Source organism: Lissotriton vulgaris, chromosome 7 (assembly GCF_964263255.1).
Source record: "Lissotriton vulgaris chromosome 7, aLisVul1.2, whole genome shotgun sequence".
NCBI lineage: Eukaryota > Metazoa > Chordata > Amphibia > Caudata > Salamandridae > Lissotriton > Lissotriton vulgaris.
In genome coordinates this window covers 57147466-57172794 of record NC_141695.1, presented here as the reverse complement: position 1 = coordinate 57172794, position 25329 = coordinate 57147466, and positions in this window count along the sequence as shown.

Genomic DNA, 25329 nt, shown 5'->3' with positions numbered 1-25329 from the left:
AAATATTCCTCTAAAATCAGCCGAACTACGAATTCCAATTTACTCACCGGTTATCAGGAGAGACCTCAGTGCTGCATCTTTGAGCCCAGTACTGATCCTGAAAAGTAATTATAACACTTATAAATTCACCCAGGCACTGTCCTTGCAGTACTAGTCAGTACCCAGGTACGCATGCACTGAGCCAGGCCTTAGCACATGGACTGCTTCAAACCCCTATCCAGTATGCATGCAGTCCCCTAACTAACCAACACACTTATAGTTCTGCACTTAAACATTCAACAAAAAATACAATATTTCAGTTTCAATATTTCTTTCCATTTATATTAAAAATCGATAATGTAATTTAAAAAATAAAATATGTAAAAAATACAGTTACAAAAATGTAGAAAATAAGTATAAAAAAAATACATATAACTATTATTACGTTTAAAAATGATCATTTAAAAAACCTTCGAAATTCACTGAAAAAAACATAGGTTTCAGGAATGCTAACGCTTGACATTATACTAGTACAAAACCATTGAAATTCCTCCTGTATAGTTAGTTGTACTAAGTATAACTCGGGCGCCCACAATTCACTGCTGATGATGTCACATATTACATCATTCATGACATGGTCAGTGACATCACTGATGATATCTCAAATCATATCACTGATAACATCACTGAAGCACACAGCGGTGCATACGCTGTAGCGCTTTTTACTTTGCTAAAGCGGCCGCCATTAGACCAGGCGCGCTCGCCGACCACGCCCACTAGAGGCCACGCCCCCATTTTCCTGCCTACTTAAACGCTGATCGTCAGCGCAACGTTTACATCCCTGACCCAGTCCTGAGGCGGAAGCCGGGAGCTGGAGGTACGCATCAAACCTTGGCAAAAACCTTGTTTTAAAATTGTGTGGTGTCACTTATTTACTTGAATTGTGATCCTTACTGTACCCTCCACAACAGTAAAAGCCTCTTGAAGCACACAGCGGTGCATACGCTGTAGCGCTTTTTACTTTGCTAAAGCGGCCGCCATTAGACCAGGCGCGCTCGCCGACCACGCCCACTAGAGGCCACGCCCCCATTTTCCCGCCTACTTAAACGCTGATCGTCAGCGCAACGTTTACATCCCTGACCCAGTCCTGAGGCGGAAGCCGGGAGCTGGAGGTACGCATCAAACCTTGGCAAAAACCTTGTTTTAAAATTGTGTGGTGTCACTTATTTACTTGAATTGTGATCCTTACTGTACCCTCCACAACAGTAAAAGCCTCTTGAAGCACACATCAGTGCATACGCTGTAGCGCTTTTTACTTTGCTAAAAGCGGCCGCCATTAGACCAGGCGTGCTCGCCGACCACGCCCACTAGAGGCCACGCCCCCTCCACCTAGAAATGTGCATGCACAGGAAGCGCAGCGGACGAGCGCAGCGGGAGCGCCGTCTGCGCGCCGAAGGCGCGCCTAAGGCAAGCCCGTCTGCGCCCGTCCGCGCACGACCGGGCCTAGGGCCAGCCCCCATGCCAGAACCTACCGCAAATAGGAGATATTACTCACGTCGAGATCTCCTCAGCCTCAGACCTTCGAAAAATACCACCTGTCATGCAATACACGACCCTAACGTCCCCTTCACTAGCTGTAACATCTGCAAACCTGGAAACCTACTCCTTCCCAGGATGGCCGCCCCACTCCCAGGCCTCAAATTAGCGACACTCAACTGCAGATCGCTTCCCAAGCACGCCCTACTCATAAACCATTTGATTGCCGATCACGATCTGGATATACTCTTCCTAACCGAAACTTGGATCACCGGTCATTCCAACTCCGACATAGTCTCGGCCCTTCCACCGGGCTTTCTCATCATGTCCCAACCCCGCCCTCTGGGTCGAGGTGGTGGAATAGCCATCATCTACCGAGACTACTTTACCTGCCGATCTACTGAGATTCAGAACCAGGAGTCAGAGAGCTGTCTGTTCACGCTGACGCTCTCACCGACCTACTCCCTGTCAGGCCTTCTGGTCTACCGGCCCCCTGGACACCTCGGCCCCTTCCCCGCCGCTTTCTTAGAAACCGTTTCATCCCTGGCCCACAAAACATCTAACTTCTTGATTACAGGTGACCTTAACATCCATTTCGATGATCTATTAGACACAGGACCATCTGACTTAATCTGTGAACTTGGCGCCCTTGGCTTCTCCCTGGCTAACTCAGGAGCCACGCATTCGAAAGGACATCTGCTCGACCCTGTATTCTCGAACATCCCTTCCCTCCAGTTCACCAATTCCCTCCCCCTCCCATGGACGGACCACTTCTTGGTCTCGGCCCATCTCCCAGGGTCCTTTAAGAAACCCCATAATCCCCCAACTTACACCAAGGACAGATCTTGGGCCAGACTTTCGATGGAAAACTGGGCCTCGGCTCTTGACGCTACCACCCCCAGTCTTGCAGCCGACCCCGCCTTGGCAGATACCCAGTTCAGAGACTGGATTTCCTCCTCCCTCGACAGCCTCATCCCCATCAAAAATCGAGAGGTTAAAAATAAGACCAAGGGCCATGCACCTTGGTATAATTCCGAACTCAGTGCGCTCCGTAAAGAGTGCAAGAAGGCCGAGAGAGTATGGAGGAAAGATTGGCTCCATAGTAACAAGGACATATATCACAATGCGGTAAGACGATACAAAACAGCTTTGAAATTAGCTAAATCAACGTTTTATGACAACAGAATAAAAACCGCGACTAACTCATCCAATGAATCTTATCAGATAGTCAAGGTGTATCCTAGACTCAGGGGGATCAGTGGCAGTGATTCTCCTGGACCTTAGCGCCGCCTTTGATACGGTAGATCACCGTGTCCTATTACATCGCCTGGCCAAGGCAGGAATTGTGGGTACGGCGCGACCGTGGATCGAATCCTTTCTCTCCTATCGATCCTTTCAGGTGTGGGACGGCAACTCCCGGTCAGAACCTCTTCCACTGAAGAATGGAGTTCCCCAGGGGTCGTCTCTCAGCCCCACCCTGTTTAATGTCTATATGGCCCCTCTGGAAGACGTAGTGGCCCCCTACGGTATAAAAATAATTAACTACGCTGACGACACCCAACTAGTCGTCTCCCTGTCCCACCTGGATAACCACCCTGACAGCTTGCTGCATTGTCTCCAGGACATCCATACCTGGATGTGTGACTCGGCCTTGAAGCTGAACGGTGCAAAGACCGAGATCATGCTCCTGGGCAACAAATGGACGTCCTTTCCACCATCATCTTGGACTGACACCTTCAGCGAAATCCCTTCTCCTAAAAATGAGATCAAAACACTAGGAGTATGGTTGGAACCTGACCTAACCATGAAAACGCAGGCGGCCAAGACAGCAGGCACCTGCTTCGGTCTCCTACGTTCCGTGCGCAAGATCCTACCTCTTCTTCCCCTCCCATCCAGGAAATTGCTGGTCCAGGGTCTTGTCTTGGCCCGGCTCGATTACAGCAACGCCATCTATCTTGGGGCCCCTGAGTACACCCTGGCCAAACTCCAACGCACCCAGAATGCGGCGGCCAGGCTCATTATGAACCTCCCCCCTAGAGTTTCAGCAAAGCCTGCCCTCAAAGCCCTACACTGGCTCCCTGTTCGCCAGAGAGTAGAGTTCAAGGCCCTATGCACCACCCACAAGCTCATAAATGGAGCCGGTCCAGCCGCGCTAAAAAATGTGGTTACTCCATACAAAGCCTCCAGACCCCTTCGCTCTGACGCCAAACATCTTGCCACGGTTCCCAAATTCAGGAAGGCCCGCACCGGCGGTCGTCGCTTTTCAGTCAAAGCCTCCACAACATGGAACTCACTCCCTCTCAGTCTACGTCTGGAACCCTCCCTCACTGCGTTCCGCAGGAAACTTAAAACCCTCTTGTTCCCCAAATAATTCACTCCCTCCCCCCCTCCTCTGGATCTTCTCAGGTTTATAGCGCGGGGATGCCTACGGGTCACTAGGCGCTCTAGAAATCGCAAAAATAAAATAAATAAAACTGATGACATCATCCACGTGACAATCAGATACACCTCATCATACAGTAGTATAAATACATATTTTAATACATTGACACACCAATACAAGTTTCTAAAAACCCACTCAGTGATGTGTTATACACACACATATAATCACTTACCTATAGATTCACTCAGACATGCTGTCAATGATCAATTGAACACTATCAAATATACTTGCACATCTATATCGACATTACACACCAGCACACATCCTATTCACTTATGCAGTCATCCTACTCACTTATGCAAATAATGGATCATACTTACATATACTCAGCTACACACTTATACAAACACCACTTCATTAATTCATATAGATAGTAACTTATACTTAGTGTGTTATGAAATCACTATTAATAGTATACAGTTATCCATACAGTCACTCATTCAATCACTGAGTCTTATGTATACTTATTTATATGCAACTGTCACAAACACTGCCTTCTATTTTTCTAGTTTGTTGGGCATGCACCATTGAGAGATATATTTGCTCATCATCACACACATAAATATATTCACTCACCCAAACAACTATTATAACATGTAGTCTTAACCTCATATACCTACTGAATCAACTATTCACACATCTTTGGGCAGTCACACACCCCCCACGGAACCACCCACACATTCACTCTCCCATACAACTACTCAGTTAACTAATCAATAACTAATATATACTGTCACATAGCTAGGTATCAACTGGTTCAGAGGTTTACACAACAACTGACAAAGTGGGGCAAGATGGCGGCCGACATCTCGACCGGGTAGGCTGGTGCAGTGTTCTCCTGGACCATTAATCTCCCCCTGGTTGGCGTTTTTGTCCCTATTCCGGGCTATGAATGATATAGCCTAATCGTTTAAGGCACATTCAGTGTTACTTGCATGTCGTTGTTTTCCAGGCTCGAATCCGTGAGAGCAGGACTTAATGCAAAATTGCTCTGGGTCTGGTGTACTGCAGTCTTTTTCCGCCCACACTCAGCTGTGTTCACATACGGAGAGATTCATTGGAGTGATTCCCTGATGGTCCGCGGCAGCCTTGCTCTAACCGCAAGTATGCCCCCAAAGCAGGTAGTAAAAGGATCCGCTGCAGCGGTATGGAAGACCTGCAGCTCCACACGAAATGCTGCGGACATAGAGAGCAAAGATCTCCCGGCTGTCTCTGGTGGGGCGAGCGAAAAGTGGCTTGCATCGGGCACTCTGAAATCGACGCCTCCCTCAGCTCTGATTCCGCAGAAAGGGCAGACACTCCCGGACCTATTCAATCGACGAGGCCTCAAAGAGAAATCCCCTGCATCGTTGAGCAATGTCAAAACTGCTGAGAAGCCTGGACTCTTTGAAAGCTACTGCCGGTAAGGGGGGGGAGGTTGGTCCTGCTATTCTGTTGCCACAATCACCAGAATTGCTGCATGCCTCACAAGTAACTTCCGACCTAATAGCTAGTAGCGAGGTGGATTCTAAGAGTTTTGATACCTCCAAGCTTGATGCTCCTCAGATTCATCATTTTCATTGTAACCTACAGTTGATATCTTATTAGACAACGAAGATTTGGCTGACGGTGACAGGAATTTGGAGGCTCCATCCATACAAATATCAAGTGATGGGACCACTACTGCTCTGGTTTCCCCCCAATGTATTCTGGGAAATGTGGTTCAGCCAAGTATTCAACCAACTAGTGTCCTGGAGCAGAGCCTTAATTTAGTGCTCCCCAATTCCATTGACTTCTCTGCTGAACTTGCCCTAGATATAAGAGAGTCTGAGAGTACTGAGGCCATCAAAAATGTTTATTCTATGTCGGATCGCTCATCAGCGGATGAGGAGGTAGAACTTGAATGGTCAGATTAGTCCATAAAGTTCTCAGATCTAAGGCAATAACAAGCGTTGCAGGTCCATATGCTGCATCATTAGATCAACCCACGACAAGCAATGAAGCCGTAGCTGGGAACCCCTTAGGCTGTCCAACGGAAACTCTTGAGGAGGTGACCCTCTCAAAAATCTATCAAACCATCATTACGCATAGAGAGGAAACAAGGTGGCCTGCCGCAGTATGCAAAATTCCCTTCAACAGGTGGTGAAAACATGTACAGATATTGCTTCTAGGGTCGGCGAAGCAGAGGCGCGGATTTCGGCCCTTGAGGACGCAGCTGTCGCTCAGAAGGAACTTGCAACGGAGATTTAAGAGCAACGCGAGGATATTCTGTGGAAACGTACGGATTTAAAAAACTGGGCAAGAAGAAACAATTTAAGGATTTTAGGTATTGATGAAGATAAAGAATGCGAGGACGATAGGCAGTTCATAGTTTTTTACCGAGGCCTTCCCAGAAGTCACACAATGGGACTGGAACCTGGAGATACAGCGGGCACATCGGTTCCCATTTCGGAAGAGGCAGACCTCAGCTTCATCTGGGACTAATAACACCTTTCCACGAGCAATTCTGATCTGCTTCAACAACTTTCTAGCCTGTGAGAAAATATTGGACCTGGCCAGACCGGCTAAGAAGTGGATGGGGAAGGGCTGCCAGTTCTTTGCTCGGCCTGACTTTTGCCCGGCAACAGTCGAGCGGCGATGGCACCTTTCCCAGTTGATATTGTTGTTTCAGGCAAAGGGCGCCCACGTTTTTTTTACTTTTTCCGTCTACGTTAAAAGTAATTTTCAAAGGCCAAACAAAGTATTTTATGTCAGAGAAACTTGCCAAGGAGTTTCTGGGCTTTATTAGTCAGAATTGCTTTATTTGATTGATTGAATTGGAATAGAACTTGTAATGGAATTTATAGAGATATAAGCTGACGCGAATGAGGGCTGTATTTTTTCTATTTCTTTTGGGGGTCGGGTCAGGTCATCTGTAATTTTGTAACAGGGGGTTCTGGATCCAGGGGAACGGGGGTGTTCACCAACCTAATCGTCATAAGGACTATGGTCCTGCTGCTCTGGGGTTGAGGGGGGAGACGGTGGGTGTTGGTCTTGGCTGGGGTGGGGGTTTGGGGCTGGGGGGTGTTGTGGTGGTGGGTGGAGCTCAGGAGTAAGCATGGGCGAATTTTGCGGATCTCGCGTTCGCGAATTTTGCGGATTTGCGGATTCGCAATCCGCAAATTCCGCAAATTCCCGCGAATTTGCGGATTTTTTTTTTTTGTGTTCGCCCGTGTTTCTGCCAGTTCGCGAGGGTTTTTACAATTTCGCAATTTGCGAACTTACCTGTCGGGTCGCAAGTTTTGCGAACTTGTTGTTTCTACGTGTCCAGCCTGTTTGGGACACTCTTCTTCATCACTGCCACTCTCTGTCACCACTGCCACTCTCTGACTACTCATGCCACCCTCTGGCCCACCCATGCCACCCTCTGTTTCATCACCACACCCTCTGGTTGTCCAGTGTACATTATTTTCGGCAAAGCAAAGCACACCTTCCCTGCCTCAAGTGACCTGAATTAATTTGGGGCTGATTAATGTGTCACAGAATATTTTTTTAGCTGGCACCTGCTTCCTTAGTGCGCCCTGATTAGTGATCTTTTGCACTTGCTAAGTGCTTTCATTGTTGCAAAATTAGTTACAACACCTGCCCTGCCCCAACTGACAATAATGAATTAGGGGCTGATTAATGGATTTTAACTTCCAGCCTGGCTCCTGCTTGTCTCCCTTAGCTGTAATTCAGGACCTTTGTGGCATATGTGTAACTATTCTGAGGTTCAGAGCAGGGTCACATAATAGTTTCAACTGGCAACTGAACTCTGGAGGGGCCCCTCAGGAAGCACTACAGGAAATGGCTACTAATGATGAGCCTGAACTTTTGAACCTGGTAAGTAGTTACTTTCAGTTTTGCTAAGAGCGTATTTCTGCAATTTTGCACTTATTCGCGGGGCGCGAACTCACGCGAACAGTGCGAGCAGTGCGAGCAAAATCCGCTGCTCGCGGATTTGCGGATTTTGCGGGAGATTCGCGAATCTCGCGGATTGCGAATTTCCCGAAAATCCGCAAAATCCGCGAGCGGAACGGATTTTCCGCCCATGCTTACTCAGGAGACTGTTTTGGATGTCCGAACCATGCCCGAGTTTAGGAAGCATGTCCTATGTTGTATTGATTGGAATATTTTGTGAATTCAGGTTCTGAAAGTCAAATACCTGTTGTATGAGTAAATTGGGTCTTGGAGAGTGCCGGTTTATGCAATTTTTTTAATGGGGGGATAGACTGCGTTGTGCTACATGGAATATTAGTGGTTTAAATGATGCCAAAAAACTCAGGATCTTTTGCAAGATTCTCCAAATTATGCAAGTTGACCCAATATGTCTACAGGAGACCCAAATCCCATGGAGTAATCGTGGGTTTTTAAGATCCCCTGGGTATGAGTTAGTGGCCTGCTCCCGCCAAACATCTACGATTAGGGGGGGTTGCTATTTTGCTAAAGACAGGGGTCGGGTGTGTTGAAAGAGTAAAAGAGGACAATCTAGGAAGGTGGGTTATTGTCGATTTATTGGTAAATAGTCGTCCTCTTTCGATCTGTTCAATATATAGTCCTAACCTGGATGACCCTCAAGTCCTTAGGAATTTTAATTTGTAATTAGTGAGGTGGCCCCATCCAATGCTATTCTGTGGCGATTTTAATACTAATTTACCCAGTCAAATTAATTTGTTAACTCATCATGAGTATGTGGGCCGGAAGCCTCGAGTGTTCAAGGCTCATCAGATTCTTGTTGTGTAACACTGTTTGACAGATGTGTGGCATTATCATCATCAAGATAAGGATGCATACACATTTTATTCTATTCCGCATAATAAAATTGTCCATCTTGATTATGTCTTTTTGTCCGACCAAAGTGCTGGGACAGCTAAAATCGAGGTTGTTCCTAGGACCATATCCGACCATAATCCTATAATTGTTGATCTTTTATGGGATCACCCTGCTAAACAGGTTAGATTATGGACCTTCGAGAGGAAGTTGCTTTTAGATCAGCAATACCAGGAACACATGGCTGTGTGGATTTCAGAATATATGGATATTAATAGGGGGGCCGCCCCAGACTGTGTGGTCTGGGATGCATTCAAAGCTTCACTGCGCAGAGAAACAAAAAGCTTTGCATCCCACCGGTGGAAACGTGCACAGCAGCAGATCAAAGACAGGCTGGACACGTTCCGACAAGCGGAACTCGAATTGAGCAGTAATATTTGATTGTGTCTAGAGCTGTCCTGTAGTCAAAAGGCGGTCGCCATATTAAAATCTAATTTGCTCGAACCACTCTATCGGGATCTTGCAGCGAAATATATTCAATTTCGAATTTTAATGTATGAATTTGGGGAAAACTCAGGAAATGTCCTTGCGAAGAGATTACAACAGAGGGCTATGGCTAACTGGATTGTCCGAGTGATGGATCAACAGGGCTGTGTGCAGGAGACCCCTAGCGGTGTAATCGATATTTTGTGAGTTTTTATTCTAGTCTCTATACAGAGGACCCTGCTATTGTTCAAAATCAAGCTGGCTTGGATGAATTTTTTTCAGTCTATAGACACCCTTAGGGTAACAGCAGAACAAAATGAATCCCTCTCGGCACCTATCAGCTGGGAGGAGGTGGAAAATGCTATTAAATCCTTGGCCAATGGCAAGGCCGCTGGCCCAATCTTATTCATCCAGCGTTTTATAAGACCTTCTTGCCAATACTCAGACAGGATATGTTTGCTGTTTTTAGGGCTGCTCAAGCTGGGGCTATTCCAGATTCCTGGCGACAGGCCACTATCTTTCTATTCAAGAAGAAAGTCAAGGATGAGTTGAATCCCTCCTCATATCGACCATTTGCACTTATTAACACCAATAGCAACATTTATTCGAGGATTTTATCTCTCAGATTAGTTCAAGTTATAATTCCATTGGTCTCAATCCGTCAACACGGGTATATTCCCAGTATGGACACAACCAATCATATTCGGCGTCATTGCGCTGCTTGATTGGGCTCAGGTCACAGGTTCTTCCCTCGGGGTGATCCTGTTGGACGCCGAGAAGGCATTTGAGAGGGTCTCCTGTGGGTACTGTGGGCTGTAATGCACTGGAAAGGGTTTGCTGCTGAGTTTATCCAGGCCCTTCAAGCGCTTTATCTTTCTTCAACTGCTGCAATTCGCATTTGAGGGAAAGAATCAGGGTATTTTACCATCAGCAGGGGGACCAGACAGGGTTGTCCCTGTTCCCCCCTGCTATTTGCCCTGTTTATCGACCCCTTTCTGAACATGATTGAAACGTGCCAGGGTATTTCTCCAGTTAGCGTCCAGGGGGTGGATTGTAAGGCATTGGCCTATGCCGATGATATTGTTGTATTAACGGACAATGTTGGTCCTTCTTTCACGGTCCTGAAGATCCTTGCTGGTCAATTTGGTGCTATATCCGGTTATAAGCTGAACATCGCAAAAACCCAAGTTATCCAGTCAGCAGCCGTGCCCTCCTGGCAGGTTTCCATAGCTAAAGAGGCCACGTATCCGGGAGTGCAAATCTCTCCTGAGGTGGATCAGATCCCAGATCTAAATTATTCTCCTATAATCGATTCCCTTCACACCAAGTTTGAGAGGCTGGACCACCTGCATCTCTCTCTTTACAGACGGTGCAACATTCTGAAAATGTTTGCCTTTCCAACATTTTTATATCTTTTCAGGTTTATTCCTCTCCTGATTCCCCAGGTAACATTAGCTAGAGCTGAAAGAATATGTCAACGGTTTCTCTGGGGCTATCGTAGGGCAAGAAGAGCTGCAAAGTGGACCTTTCTCCGTCAGGAGCGTGGTGGTTGGTCAGTTCCCAACTTGTTATATTACTATTGGGCAGCTATGATACTGCATTTTGGCTTACCTCTATTGGGCGATACTGCTGATATTCCTCTGTGCATGTGCCCATCCATTTATGAAATAGCGCTTGGCGACGCTGCTAAGGGAGTTCTAACGCGTGTTTTAGAACCAAGTTATTTTAAGAAAACCAAATTTAAGATTTGTTGGGCCCTGTTTTCTGTCTGGCCGAAAATTCGCTCTCGCCTTGCTATCTCAAAGCTTAATTTTTACACCCCATTTAATGCTTTGGGCCTGTTGCCTCCAGTATTTCAGGATGGGATGATGATCAAATGGAGTTCTATTGGTTGAAAGGGAATCGGTGATCTTCTTCAGGATGGTCTGATGGCTTCTTTTTCCTTTTTGAAGAATAAGTTTCATTTGCAATCTAATAGTGTTTTCAAATATTTGCAGGTTAGGAGCTTTCTTGATAAAAATCTTTGTGGAAATCCTAATATGTATGATAAGATCACCCTTGTCGAATTAATTAGGAAAACATATTATAATATAATAAGCGTCCTTTATCAATGTCTCTTGTCCGAGCTTCCGGTTGATCTGGACGCTCAAAACATTAAGTGGGCTGATACATTTGGTGTTCCAACAACAGATCGAAAATTTCCGCTTGAATTAGCTAGATCTGCCCTAGTCGCCGGTACCTTGCGCATCCAAAGCTATATGGCTTTGTTCAACCTGTGAATCAAAAGGGGATGATGGACGGAGCGTTTGAGCAAATCAAACACTCACCCCCAGTCAACTGATCTGGGTTTAATCCATCACCATTCTTTAGCTCACTCAGCCACCCCAGTTCAGACATGGCCCTATGCAAATCAGTCTGACCCTGTGCCTCATGGGAACAGTCCAGCCCGAAATGCCAAGCCATGTCTTCCCTGGACCGGAAACAAGCATCCTGGGACCGGTTTCGGATTCATAATCCTCATCAGCCAGGCTATCTTGAATCCAGTGGCCAAGTGAGCAAGGGACTCACGTCTGAGCATACCCTGCCAACTTAGGGCGAACAAAGCGAAACAAAAGGGTATGATGGACGGATGGTTTGAGCAAATCAAACACTCACCCCCAATCAACTGATCTGGGTTTAATCCATCACCACAGTCCAGAGAAGGCATGGCTTGGCAGTTCGGGCTGGACTGTTCCCATGAGGCACAGGGTCAGACTTATTTGCATATGGCCACGTCTGAACTGGGGTGGCAAAGTGGGCTAAAGAACGGTGATGGATTAAACCCAGATTAGTTGACTGGGGTGAGTGCTTGTATTGTCAACGCTCCGTCCATCATATCGTTTGTTTTTATTTGTTCGCCATAAGTTGGCAGGGTATGCTCAGACATGAGTCCCTTGCTCACTTTGCCACTGGATTAAAGCAAGCCGGGCTGAAGAAGGCTGGAATGCCAGAAACCGGTCCTCGGTAGCTTGTTTCTGATCCAGGGAAGGCATGGCTTGGCAGTTCGGGCTGGAATGTTCCCGTGAGGCACAGGGTCAGACTGATTTGCATATGGCCATGTCTGAACTGGGGTGGCAGAGTAGGCTAAAGAACGGTGATGGATTAAACCCAGATCAGTTGACTGGGGGTGAGTGCTTTCCTTTGGTTTTTCTTTGTTCGCCATACGTTGGCAGGGTATATTCAGACTTGAGTCCCTTGCTCACTTTGCCACTGGATTCAAGCGAGCCGGACTGAAGAAAGCTGGCATGCCAGAAACCGGTCCTCGGTAGCTTTTTTCCGGTCGAGGGAAGGCATGGCTTGGCAGTTCGGGCTGGACTGTTCCCATGAAGCACAGGGTCAGACTGATTTGCATACAGCCATGTCTGAACTGGGGTGGCAGAGTGGGCTATGGAACGGTGATGGATTAAACCCAGATCAGTTGACTGGGGGTGAGAGCTTGTATTATAAACGCTCCGTCCATCATTTCCTTTGGTTCTTCTTTGTTCGCCATAAGTTGGCAGGGTATGCTCAGACGTGAGACCCTTGCTCACTTTGCCACTGGATTCAAGCAAGCCCGGCTGAAGAAGGCTGGAATGCCAGAAACCGATCCTCAGTAGCTTGTTTCCGGTCCAGGGAAGGCATGGCTTGGCAGTTCGGGCTGGACTGTTCCCATGAGGCACAGGGTCAGACTGATTTGCATATGGCCATGTCTGAACTGGGGTGGCAGAGTGGGCTAAAGAACGGTGATGGATTAAACCCAGATCAGTTGACTGGGGGTGAGTTCTTGTATTGTCAACGCTCAGTCCATCATTTTCTTTGGTTTTTCTATGTTCAACCTGTACCACACTCCTGCCAAGATCGCTAGCTGGGGAGTTGCTAGAGGGGCTAGAGGGGTCTCGTGTTCTAGATGTAAACTGTTTTCTGCTGATGCGATTCACATGTGGTATGCATGTCCGGACTTGTGCTCTTTTCTAAATGAAATTGAGGTCTTGGTATGAATATTTAACTGCTTCCGAAAGAACAAGACACATTCGATCGTTTTTGTTTATTGCAATGGCCATGATCAGATTATGTATAACATCGCAGTGGTTAAGTTCAGAGGCTCCTACTTTCTGCCATTGGAAAGCTAGGATGCATGCATGGTATAAACTAGAGTCATCTGTGCATTTGTTGAGGGGAGGAGAAGGCGCTTATTAGCATCTAAGAACTGGGCCCCTTTTGAGAACTGGCTTTCACACTAAAATGTATCTTCTGTATGTATTTAATTTATTTTCTCTCCTTGTTACCCATTGATTTACTTACTTAACCTGATCTGTACATTCTCCTTTGTTTGTTTTGTTTTTTGATTCATGTTTATATATTCATTTAATGTGTTTTCCTAAACTCAATATGCTGTTTTATTGTCTCCTGATGCCCTGTTTTTTCTTTCTGAAAATGATAAAGTTTTTAAAAAAAATGACAAAGTGATACAGATATTCACACAGTTTAGTCACTATCCAATCTATTTAGTGATACACTATAAATTAGTCAAGTAAACAGTCAATCACACTGCTACTAAATCCTCCATCCAGATATTTATATTTATATATCCACTCATTCTTCAATGAAGGGTGCTATATACATAATACATATTTAAATAACAAACCAAACCACATTCACTGGATGATGTCATCAGTGATGTCATTTGAGATGTCATCAGTCATGCCACTGACCATGTCATGAATGATGTAATATGTGACATTGTCAGCAGTGAATTTTGGGTGAGCCAGTTATAGTTAACATAACTAACTATAACGGAGGAATTTCAATGGTTTTGTACGAGTGAAATGTTCAGCTAACTATAACAACCCTGAAACCTATGTTTTTTTCAGTGAAATTATATGTTTTTTTAAATGCTAATTCCTAACTATAACATGTCTGAAACGTATGTTTTTTTCAGTGAATATATATTTACATATAGATTCGAAATTCACTTAATGAGCTATTATGCGGACCATATCGTTTACATTCTAACTTAGGTTCGCATATCTTAGATAATATGTTACCATTGTTATCTTTGCCAATGTTTGCTAATACCATATATACTTGCTTACAGTTTTCATATACAAATTAGCTTGAACTGTAATCACAATGCTGCGTATTTGTACGCTTATATTTAACTTGCATTTGTTTCCTGCAGCTAGGATGGAGATAATCAATGTATTATATATGACAATTAATACATATATGTTATCGATTGACAGTTTAGCCATGCATAATAGTTCATATTTATATTTGGTCTTTCTGTTGAGGATTATTTCTTTTGGCTATTTTAACTTTGCCATTGATAACAAGTTTTGTAGTCTTTACCTGTTATCAGTATTTTTACATTGTCTATTGAAATAGTAGTTTTTACAGTCACGTAATCTTGTCACTTGTATATTTAAATGCACTTTTCAAGCTATGCGGGAATGTGAGCAAGGCCACCCCGCTGGCCGAAACGTGTCATCTTGTCCGTTTCATTTGCGTTTTTATAGATAAATAAAAGTCACTGCTGCCAGCAGTGAATGAAAGAGTATTTGAAAGAGTCAGTTTTTCTCCTTGTGGTGGGTTCAAGCAACGGAGCTGTAATTGGATATATACATATATATACACATATATCTATATACTTCTTCGGATCTCCGTGGTTCTTCCTGACCCAGAGGCCGTGCCAGAATTCGGAACCAGCGACAAACACTAATTTCATTCGAACTGCCTGCTTCAGCATGTGACCAGAATCCAGCATGCATGGGCTCTCTTTGAAGAGTTTTATTAGTGACCACGAACAAGCAGGTTAGAACCTGCTTTCTATAGAAAAAAATTTTTTTGACATGGCAATAACTTTGGTGTCACCTGACCAATCTGTATGACATTTTGCCCAAAAAGTGACACAGTGGGTACTACTGATTGGGCAAGTTTGGAGCTTATCCCTGTAGTGGGGACTGATAATTCAGGGCGTGAAATTCGTTGCATGTGTAATGTTCATTCAAATTGGAACATTTAGCCACCCCTCCAGCCCGTGCCGCTGAATGGAATGAATTACGCCACATTTGGCAAGGGGGTGGATGTCGGTTCAAGGAAATTCCTTTTGCTTATCTGTTTCACATCCATTCAGTATTTGCTCTGAAATTCAAGTTCAAAATTATAGGGATATCTCTTGCCGCTGATATTTTGCAGTAGTTTTGCAATGAATTGCGGACACATGCACTAGCAGAAATGCTCTGATTGGCTGGTTGCAATCTTAATAGAAAGTTGCGTTCACCATTATATCTATCGGGAATGGTTCCCGGGGCTGAAAATCTGTGTGATAGCCCACATAAGGGGTCATGGTAGAGATCCTCTGACCTATTGTTTGAGATATGGAGGTATTAGAGCCACAACTTATGTGTTCAAAATCGATTTTTTAAATCACTTGCGATATTCATGATGATGGAACGACCGGTTACATGAACAACATGTACCGCCGTGGGGATGTCGTGATTACTGACATCATTGCGAAGATTGGTGAATCATTAATACCCATTCTAATAGGGATATTAAGATTTTGATGTTTTTATAGAGTTATTTACTGAGTGAGTTATCTACTGTGATGGTTAGAATTAATTATGTAGTTATACTTTTTTATGTGGTGGTGGCTATTGAAATCCTTCTTTTGCTTTCTGCATTCGTGACTTATCATGGGGGATTGTGATTACCGTTGTCATCGGGATCTCCGAAGTCACAGTGAAGTAGGTTTTACAGGCGGTTGTTCTAAAAATACAGTAGAAAAACATTAGTTTGAAGTGTAAAGTAATAAAGCTCTAGTGTATAGAATACTGTAATGTGTATATGTGAATGCATGTGTTTTCACTTTATGTAAATTGCATGATTGTCACAGTTAACGGCGACATTGCTATGCCCAGAATAACCACAAAAGTGGGAATATATAAATGTAAGTCTCTGTTTGTATATATATATATATATTCACAAAAAAAATATAGGTTTTACAGACGTTATTGTTTTGAATTAGTATTTAAAAAACCTTAGACATTCACTGAAAAAACCATAGGTTTCAGGGACGTTATAGGTAGTTGGACATTTGACTCATATAAAACCAGAGAAATTTGCCTGTTATAGTTAGTTGAGCTGACTATAACTTGCGCACCCGCAATGCACTGCTGATGATGTCACATATTACATCACTCATGACATGGTCAGTGATATCACTGATGGCATCACTGATGACATCTCAAATGACATCACTGATGACATCACTAATAACATCATCCAGTAAATGTGTGTTTCTGTAAAGGTTAAATATGTTTTACATATATATGCCAAGGTGTATTGAAGAATTAATGCATTTACAAGTGCCGAAATGAATTGTTTCGTATGTGCATGACTGACTGTATAAGTGAGTGATTAAACGTGTCTTACTGAATGCATGGGTTAGTGACTAAACTGTGTAAAGGTCTGTATTAGTCTCAGCGTTGGTGTGTAAGCAACTGCATGGGTTGCTGAATAGCTACATGAGTGTCTATATAGGTTATTGATTTGTCTGAGTATCTGTGTGGATCCCGGAGTGTCTATGTGGGTGGGTGTGTGGGGGGGGTTGTATGATTTTTTGCATAGATGTCTGAGTGGGTGAATCAGTGGTTCTATGGATGAAAAAGTGTATCTGGGAAGGACTGTTTGGTTGAGTAAGTATGTGTGTATAGCTATTTTGGTGAGTGAATGAATATCTCAGTGGTATATCTCTGACTAACTGCATATGTTTAAAGGCACTATATGTGAGTGTTGGAATATATAAATGAGTATACGTAAGACTACATTTTTTGAATAGTCCGTGTATAAATAAGTGTATGCTTCTATCAGTGATTGTATAAGACAGTAAATATGTGTTAGTATATGTATAAAGAAGTGATGTGATATGTCTAAAAATAATGTAGATAGTGTATATAACTATACATGAGTAAATGGGTATGAGATTGATTCTTTGCTTTACTGACTAGGTGTGTGAGTAACTCTATTGATGAGTGGGAGAGTGTGACTGCATGTATAGATGTATGTGTGCATAATACAGTCCTGTATTGATGAGTAACTACAAGTATAAGTGACTGGATATGTATGTAGACCTAGGAAATAGTGAGTGGTATGTAGTATATGGCATTCAAATTCAAATTCAAATTCAAAATTCCTTTATTCGACTGTATACAGTACAGTCATAAAAGTACAATAAAAAACATATATCTTCAAAACAGTGTTAAAAAGACAGTTTATCAAGAGCGAGAAGTCACAAGAAAAGATACAGATTCTAAAGAATATAAATATGCTGTTTATCTAAAAAACATATTACTGGGGGAGGCATAATTCGTTGAACAATTAACCTTCCATGCTTTTTCTGAATTTCAAGGCTGTTTTTAGAAAATTACATAAAAACAAGGTACTTTCACAGTGTAGCATTTGAAGATAAAGTAATGCAGGCCTTATTTGTACAAAGTTCAATTGTTTAAAAAGGGGTTTTAAAAACAGTTTTCGTGGTATCGTGTAGTAGGAGCATATGAATAAAAAGTGAGCGAGGTCTTGCGGAGACTTACTGTCGCAGTCGCAAGCTGGCAACACTTGTCCCCTGTGGGCCCCACTAGGCACAGCTAGCAACAAATGATACAAATCAAAGCAAAATCTAGACATCAGAAAACTTTCGTATCTGGAAATGGGCCAGGATAGATAGGGTTCAATTTGCACGCAAGATTTTGTTAAGACATGCTTCCTCACATTACCTTTTTTAAGCTCTGACTCTTCCCTAGCTAGCTGCCGATTTAACATAAAGGTATCCTTCACATAAGTTACATCTTGTTTGGATATTTGCTGTGGTGCTAGGAAAAGTTCCAGCTGACCCAATTCATGAAGACAGTTTCTGATATATTTTACCAAGGTATCTTGTATTTCCCTTCCCAATTGAGTGCTTCGAGAAGGATGTTTTGGGTGAATGGTATATCATCATTCGTCCAGCAGTTTAACCAACACAGCAAAGGGTTGACAGCTATTTTATCTCCTAGGTAGGGCATACCTGGTTCTTCCTGAATAGAGAAATTAGCTGTGCCTTTAGGTAGACTTAGCCCTTGTTTTAAGAAATTGTTTTCAGTTGTTACGAGGTCACCCACAGGAACAAAGCCCCAAATTTCACTCCCGTAACAGGCCACAGCAGTGCTTTTTGCTTGATACAGTTTCATCAGAGCAACCGCTGGCGTATTTCCCATTTTACGTGCAAAGTCTGTTATTGCAGCAATTGTCCTTGCTGTTTCTCCCTTTTTTTTCCTTACCGCAGGTCCCCAAGTGAGTTTATGATCAAACAATACGCCAAGGTATGAGAAAGTCTTTGTTATCGGTATTTTTTCCCCATTAACGAAGAAGGGATAAGACTTTTTTGAGCCAGAACCTATCTTCATGGCAAAAGATTTTGTGTTGTTGATGCTAGGCCCCGTGATTTCATAAATGAAAAAAAAGAATCAAGTAATATTTGAAGGCCCAGTGCAGTTCTGGAGATAAGGACGTCGTCGTCTGCGTAGAGCAGAACAGGTACGCCCTTTCTCCCTATGTATGAATAGTCAGTATTTGTGTTTAAAAGATGCTCCTCAAGACCATTAATATATAGATTAAAAAGAAATGGTGCTAAAATACAGCCCTGCCTAACCCCCCTATTTATCTTAAAATCTCTGGTAACTTTCAAGTCTTTTGTATAGCGGACATTTGCTCGAGTATCGCTATGGAGGTCGGCTAAAAAATTAATCAAATTCTTCTCAACCCCCATTTTGAGCAGGACGTCCCAGAGCCTGCCTCTATCGACACAATCAAAGGCCGATGATAAGTCCATAAAGGCCATATACACAGTTCCTTTTCTGGCCATAGTATACTTGCCACTGATTAAGTATAGGTTCAGGCATTGAGTTATTGTTGCCCTGGTCTGAACCCATATTGAACGGGGGACATTACATTGTTGATTTTAGCCCACATGGTCAGCCTATTTAAAATTATTCCTCCCACTACCTTGGCAACTGAGTTTATCAGGGAGATGGGCCTGTAACATGCTGCATTGTTTCTGTCACCCTTCTTGTAGACGAGTACTATGGTTGAGGCCCCCCAGGACTTTGGGCTCCCAGTTGCGACTCCAGCATTGACAACCGCAGTAAGGATTGGGGCCCAAAGTGAGATATTTGATTTGAATTGATCTGGAGGAAGACCGTCAGGGCCCGGGGCCTTATTTCTGGTTAAGCCACTAATCCCCTTCTCAACTTCTTCAACTGTGAAGTGCAAAGAAGCTTCTTCTGTAATTTTAATTTCATGTATCACCTGTGGTTCATCGCTCTTGAAAATTAGACTAAAATGGGGGAGACCCACTCATCCTCGGGTATGTTGGTTCCAAGACTGGAGGCATTAGGGTCATCGAACATTGGCTTATTAATTATGCTCCAGAACTTAGAGCTGTTACCCAGGGTTGATGGGTCAAGCAAAGACTCCCAGACGTGTGCTTTTATGTCCTTTTTCCGGGATGCCATGGTTGATTTGTATTCAGATCGCAAGATTTTAATATGTGTGGAATCCCTTGTTTTTTTCTTGAGGGCCATTTTCAGGTTCCGGCTAGCTGCCGAACAAGCGTGGTCAAACCATCTTGGCTGGTAAGGAGTTGGGCCCTTTACTGGTACAGATAGCAGTTGGCCGATTCTTTGAACCACAACAGCAAAAGCAGATAAGATGGTTTCAGGTGGTGTGGACTCAACGATTGAGTTCCTGGTTGCAACTCGTTTTAACAGACTTATACAAAGTGTCACTATTTATCATGGACCATTTCAAACGACGATTTCCATTGATCAACTTTAAAGCACCCATGTCTTTATGATTTTTCCGTAATTCAAAAAGTCCCACTCCTAGTTCAATTGTGATTGGATTGTGGTCACTAAAGATGCTTTCATGTATTTTGAAGTTTAAGGCTAAGTTTGCCAGATCAACAGAAAGAAGAATGTGGTCTATGAAGGAGCCATGCTCAGAACCTTTATAAGTTGGTACTTCAAAGATAAAGGAGTCATCTTTATGGGACATAGCGACACTCAGGTTCAGATCATCAATTAGATTATTGAAATGGGTACCTTGCAGACAGTGAGCAAAATGAAGGCCTGACCTGTTATCGCATCCCAAGGAGTTCATAGTTGTCACGGCAGGGTTTCCACAAATGTGCGCGTTGAAATCACCAGTGATTATTATATTCCGTGGCAATTTTGCCATTTCACCTTGCAGATAATTGTGGAGCTTGACGATGTTACACTCTCCTAGTGGTGTCACTGAATTATAAAAATTAACCAAGGTTAGTGCCTTTCTGCCCTTCCTAAGCTCCATGACCTGAATGTTCCTGTTTTCGAATTTAGTTTTAGCCTGACCAATGAGGGAGAGGCTGATGAATGTTGCCAAGCCCCCCTTTGATCTGCCACTGGGCGATGGAATTGCTGGCACGAAGAAACTCTGGAACCCCTCAATGATAACATTATTATCTAAGAGCCATGTTTCCTGAAAACACAGTATAGCAAAGTTCTTTATGAATTCCACCCACGTGTGGTCCTTTACTTTTGCAGCCAGTCCTGCTATGTTCCACGACAAGATTTTTGTAGTATTAAGTACGTCATGATCAGACAATGACTCTTGGGTCGTGCTAGTGAGCAGATACAAGTTTTGATTAGGTCGGCTTGTTACAACTGCTAAATTGATTTCCAGTGCTAGGTAGCAAGTTAGGAGCTATAGTGGGAGGCGAGCTACATAATTCATGAGTAGAGAGAATAGGTGCCGCTTGTAGGGAGAGATTCTCAGGAGAAACTATTAATGGCTCTATTGTACTGATAACAGGTACCACTCTTAAGAGGGCTAAAGTGCTTGCTGGATTATCAGTACTTGTTATGTTGGATTGTTCCACCCAGTTCGAAAGGTCAGGTGAAGTGCTAAGGGGCAGGGCAAGTGTCAGTCAATCCACCTCATCCAAATGATCGTGGGCATACAGAGCATTATATCTGTTTGAGGTCGGGACCCCAAATTGGTTATGGTACAGATAGGGATATGCATGATCTCGTTTATATGTATATGGTGCAAATTCCCTTCTCTCATACATTGTTGGGGGATGGCATTCTTGTGTGTATGGTTTCAAAAATAGTAGTCTGCATTTTAGAATGGGTGTATAGAAGTTTATATTAAGGCAACAGTATGTGAAGCAGATTATCACGTGGATGATGTCATGAGTGATGTCATCAGTGATGTCATGTGAGATGTCATCAGTGATGCCATCAGTAATGTCACTGACCATGTCATGAGTGATTTAATATGTGACATCATCAGCAGTGCATTTTGGGTGCGCGTGTTATAGTTTGCTCAACGAACTATAACAGGCAAATTTTTTCAAGTTTTATATGAGTCAAATGTCCAACTAACTATAACGTCCCTGAAACCTATGGTTTTTGCAGTGAATTCCTAAGGTTTTTTAAATACTAATTCCTAACTATAACGTCCCTAAAACCTATGGTTTTTTCAGTGAATTTCTAAAGTTTTTAAATACTAATTTCTAACTATAATATCCCTGAAACCTATGTTTTTTTCAGTGAATTTCAAAGGTTTTTTAAATATCAAACTACTATTGTGTAAATGTCATTAGTACTGTTTTTTCTAACTTTTCAAGTACATAAAATAAACCTCAAAAGTGCTATGTAACGTAATACATTTCACATATTACAATGAGTTTTTAAATAATACAAAACTGTTTAACATTGAGATAATAATTTTTCTCCCTTTTTTGCTGTCATCAGCTACTACTTAACTTCAGTTCTCACAGTGATGTCAGTGTAGTTTCATCATGAACAGCAAGGGAAAAAAAATCAATCAACTAGATTGTTAAAAAACCCAATCCCTAATTCTCTCAAATATATTACAAAATCAACACTTCGTAGTTTCTGTGCACATTCTACCAATACACCAGATAATGTATCACAAATTTCACTTTGAAAGCATCCAGTTTGAATTAAAGATCTTCACACCTTTCTATTAAGTCGAATGGTGTTTCTAAAATGCTGCCTGACGACCTCGCACGCTCGAGGCTATTTAAGCTGATTACTCTAGGGTCTCTACCTGCTAGGTAAGCGCCGTGATATGAAGGCTGCTGGTGAATTCTTTTAACGCTGCTGGACTAGCGCGAGTTCAGCGCTTTTAACGCAACTATTTTTTATTTTAATTTCTGGTCTCTGCATATTGCCGGGTTTGTGTTAGGACATACTTGCACATTAAAAAGTTAACTGCACCGCTGTTTAGCGGGTCGCTAGTTGCTACCCTGGGGTGGGAGCCATCTTGGGGGAGGAAGTGCCGGGTCGGGACGCCATCTTGGTTTACAGACTAGTTGCTGCCTGACAACCTTGCACGCTCGAGGCTATTTAAACCTGCCCCATGCAAGCGTGCAGCACACGCGCGCAGCGGGCGCGCCGTGGGCACGCCAGAGGCTCGCCAGAGGCAAACTTATCCGTGCCCATCCGTGATCATACGGGACCCGGGGCCATGACCCCTGGTCCTCGTGTCATCTACACTAGCGGTGAGTTAGGGGCTTTTAACTCCGGCAACATTGCCATCAGCCAGGGAAGTGCTGCTATACTTAGACAGGAAGGATTATTGAAATACCCCAGTTCCTATCCAGGTCGGAAGGACGCTCTTAAGGTCCGAGGCCAGCGCTATGGTCTCCTCAACACACGCTCCCTTCAACGTCATCACTTAGAGGTTTTTACTGTTCTGGAAGAAGGAGAATTGGATCTCTTGGATCTCTCCTCCTTCACACTTTTTAAGAAAGAAGTAAAAGCTATTTTTATGGCCAAATACACTTGACCTATTAGTTTGGATTTGGAAAGACCCTAGTCTGACCTGTATTACTTTGCTCGAACTCTATGACTATGTATTTCACCTTGAGCCATTTTGAGTTGTAGTAAGACCGCGACTATGTACTTCACCTGAATTATTGTCGCTACTAACTATCTACGCACACATTTAACTCGCTGTTCGAACTCTATGAATATGTATCTTACCTGTATTATTGATGCTATTGACTATCTATGCACACATTTAACTGTTATACTGGTATTATTGATGTGCTGTACGTCTTATGTGTAACCCCACTCTCTTGCTGGCATTCCCAGCCGTGTAAAGCGCTCTGATATCTGCAAAGATCTTGTTCGCGCTATATAAAACTTTCAAAATAAATAACAGAAACGTGGCTAGAAGACTCTTCAATACCGGATCTCGTAGCTTCTCTGCCAGCTGATTTTTCGGCACTTTGCTATAATAGAATGGAAGCCAGGAGAGGGGGAGGTGTGGCCCTTCTGTACAGCTCACGCCTACAGGGCAAAAGGTTTCTGACCGAAAATCTGGCTGGTGCGGAGGTGATGGGTGTTAAGCTGAAGCTGGGGACAGACTGTTTGATTATTCTGCTAGTATATCGCCCCCCGTGGGCATCGCCGGAATTCCCAGATTTGTTCCTGAGAATGGTCCAGGACTTTTGCTCCAGGTATGATAAAGTAGTCATAATGGGTAATTTTAACTATCACTGGGAAAAAAGTCCCGAAAGAGGGTCAAGCGTTACAGATTGAGGAGGCGCTAACATCATTAGATTTGGTCCAACAAGTGAAGGGCCCGACCCACGTCAAGGGACACACCCGTGAGCTACTAGTGGACAAACAAACAACAACGACCAGGGGAGGTTGGAAGGCGGTCAGGAAGTGGAAAAACATCGATGAAGATAAAATGGTAGATCTACTTCGAACTAACCCCCCTTCTCATAACCGGACAGATAATCCAGAGGTCCTTTGTAAGGAACTTATGGATAAACTTACGAAGGCCGCAGATTGGGTGGCACCAATCCGTAGGATGAACCTAGTGGACAGAGGACTAGGGGCCCGAGGTATAATGAACCACTTAGAGAGAAGAAACGGGGACTACGGAAATTGGGAAGAGCCTGGCGTAAGGACTACAGTTCCGATTCCCGGAGCCGATATACACAGGCACTCACTAGCTATAAGCAGGCGATCATAGCTAGGAGTTTTTTGAGGAGAGGATTGCAACTGCCATGAATCCCCAGAATCCCCAGAAAGAAGTCTTCCGAGTCCTCACGGAGCTTAGAAAAAAGTTTATTCAGGAAGACTGTCAAAAATTTCAGGACTTTTTTACTAACAAAATTACAGACCTTGTTGCTGAAATCACGGCGACCACTCAGATTGACTGCCCGCTGCAGGTCATACCAGCTAGAATGCCAGTGATAACCCCATTAACTGCCCTACCCTTGATTAAAAAGGAGAGGCTATCTTCCCCTATGGGGCGGGTCAAGTTGGGCTCCAGGTCTTATCCGTGCCCACCTGAAGTGTTTAAACTGGCACTCCCTGGTATAGAGGAAGATGTGCTGAGCCTCCTGAATCTATCTCTACAGGTAGGACAAGTGCCTTCCTCCTTCAAGGAAGCCCGGCTGATCCTCCAGCTGAAAAAAACGGGGGCGGACGTAAAATGTCTGAAAAATTTCAGACCAATTTCCCAGCTACCATTTCTGGTGAAAGTGCTGGAGCAACACGTTCTCACCACTCTGTCGGAACACCTGGAAAGTAACGTCCTGTTAGAGCCGAATCAGGCAGGTTTTCGTGCTAATCACAGCACAGAGCTTGTTATACTGTCGATTGTAGATGAACTGAGGAACAGAGCAGACAAGAAAACTCCGGGTGCCCTGGTGCTGTTGGACCTCTCCGCGGCATTTGACACTGTGTGTCATAAACAACTATTGTCGCAGATGAGGGAATTCGGCATTCAGAGCACAACACTTGCATGGTTCACATCCTTTCTTCAAGGGAGGATGCAGAGAGTGCAACTTGGTGACCTGTTTTCCACCGCAACATCGATCACCTGCGGAGTACGGCAAGGGTCTGCTCTGTCACCCCTTCTGTTCAATATATATCTAGAGCCTCTGATTCTAATGCTCAACCAAATGGACTGTCAGGTGTACAACTATGCGGACGACACCCAAATCATCATCCAACTGGATGATGGCCAGG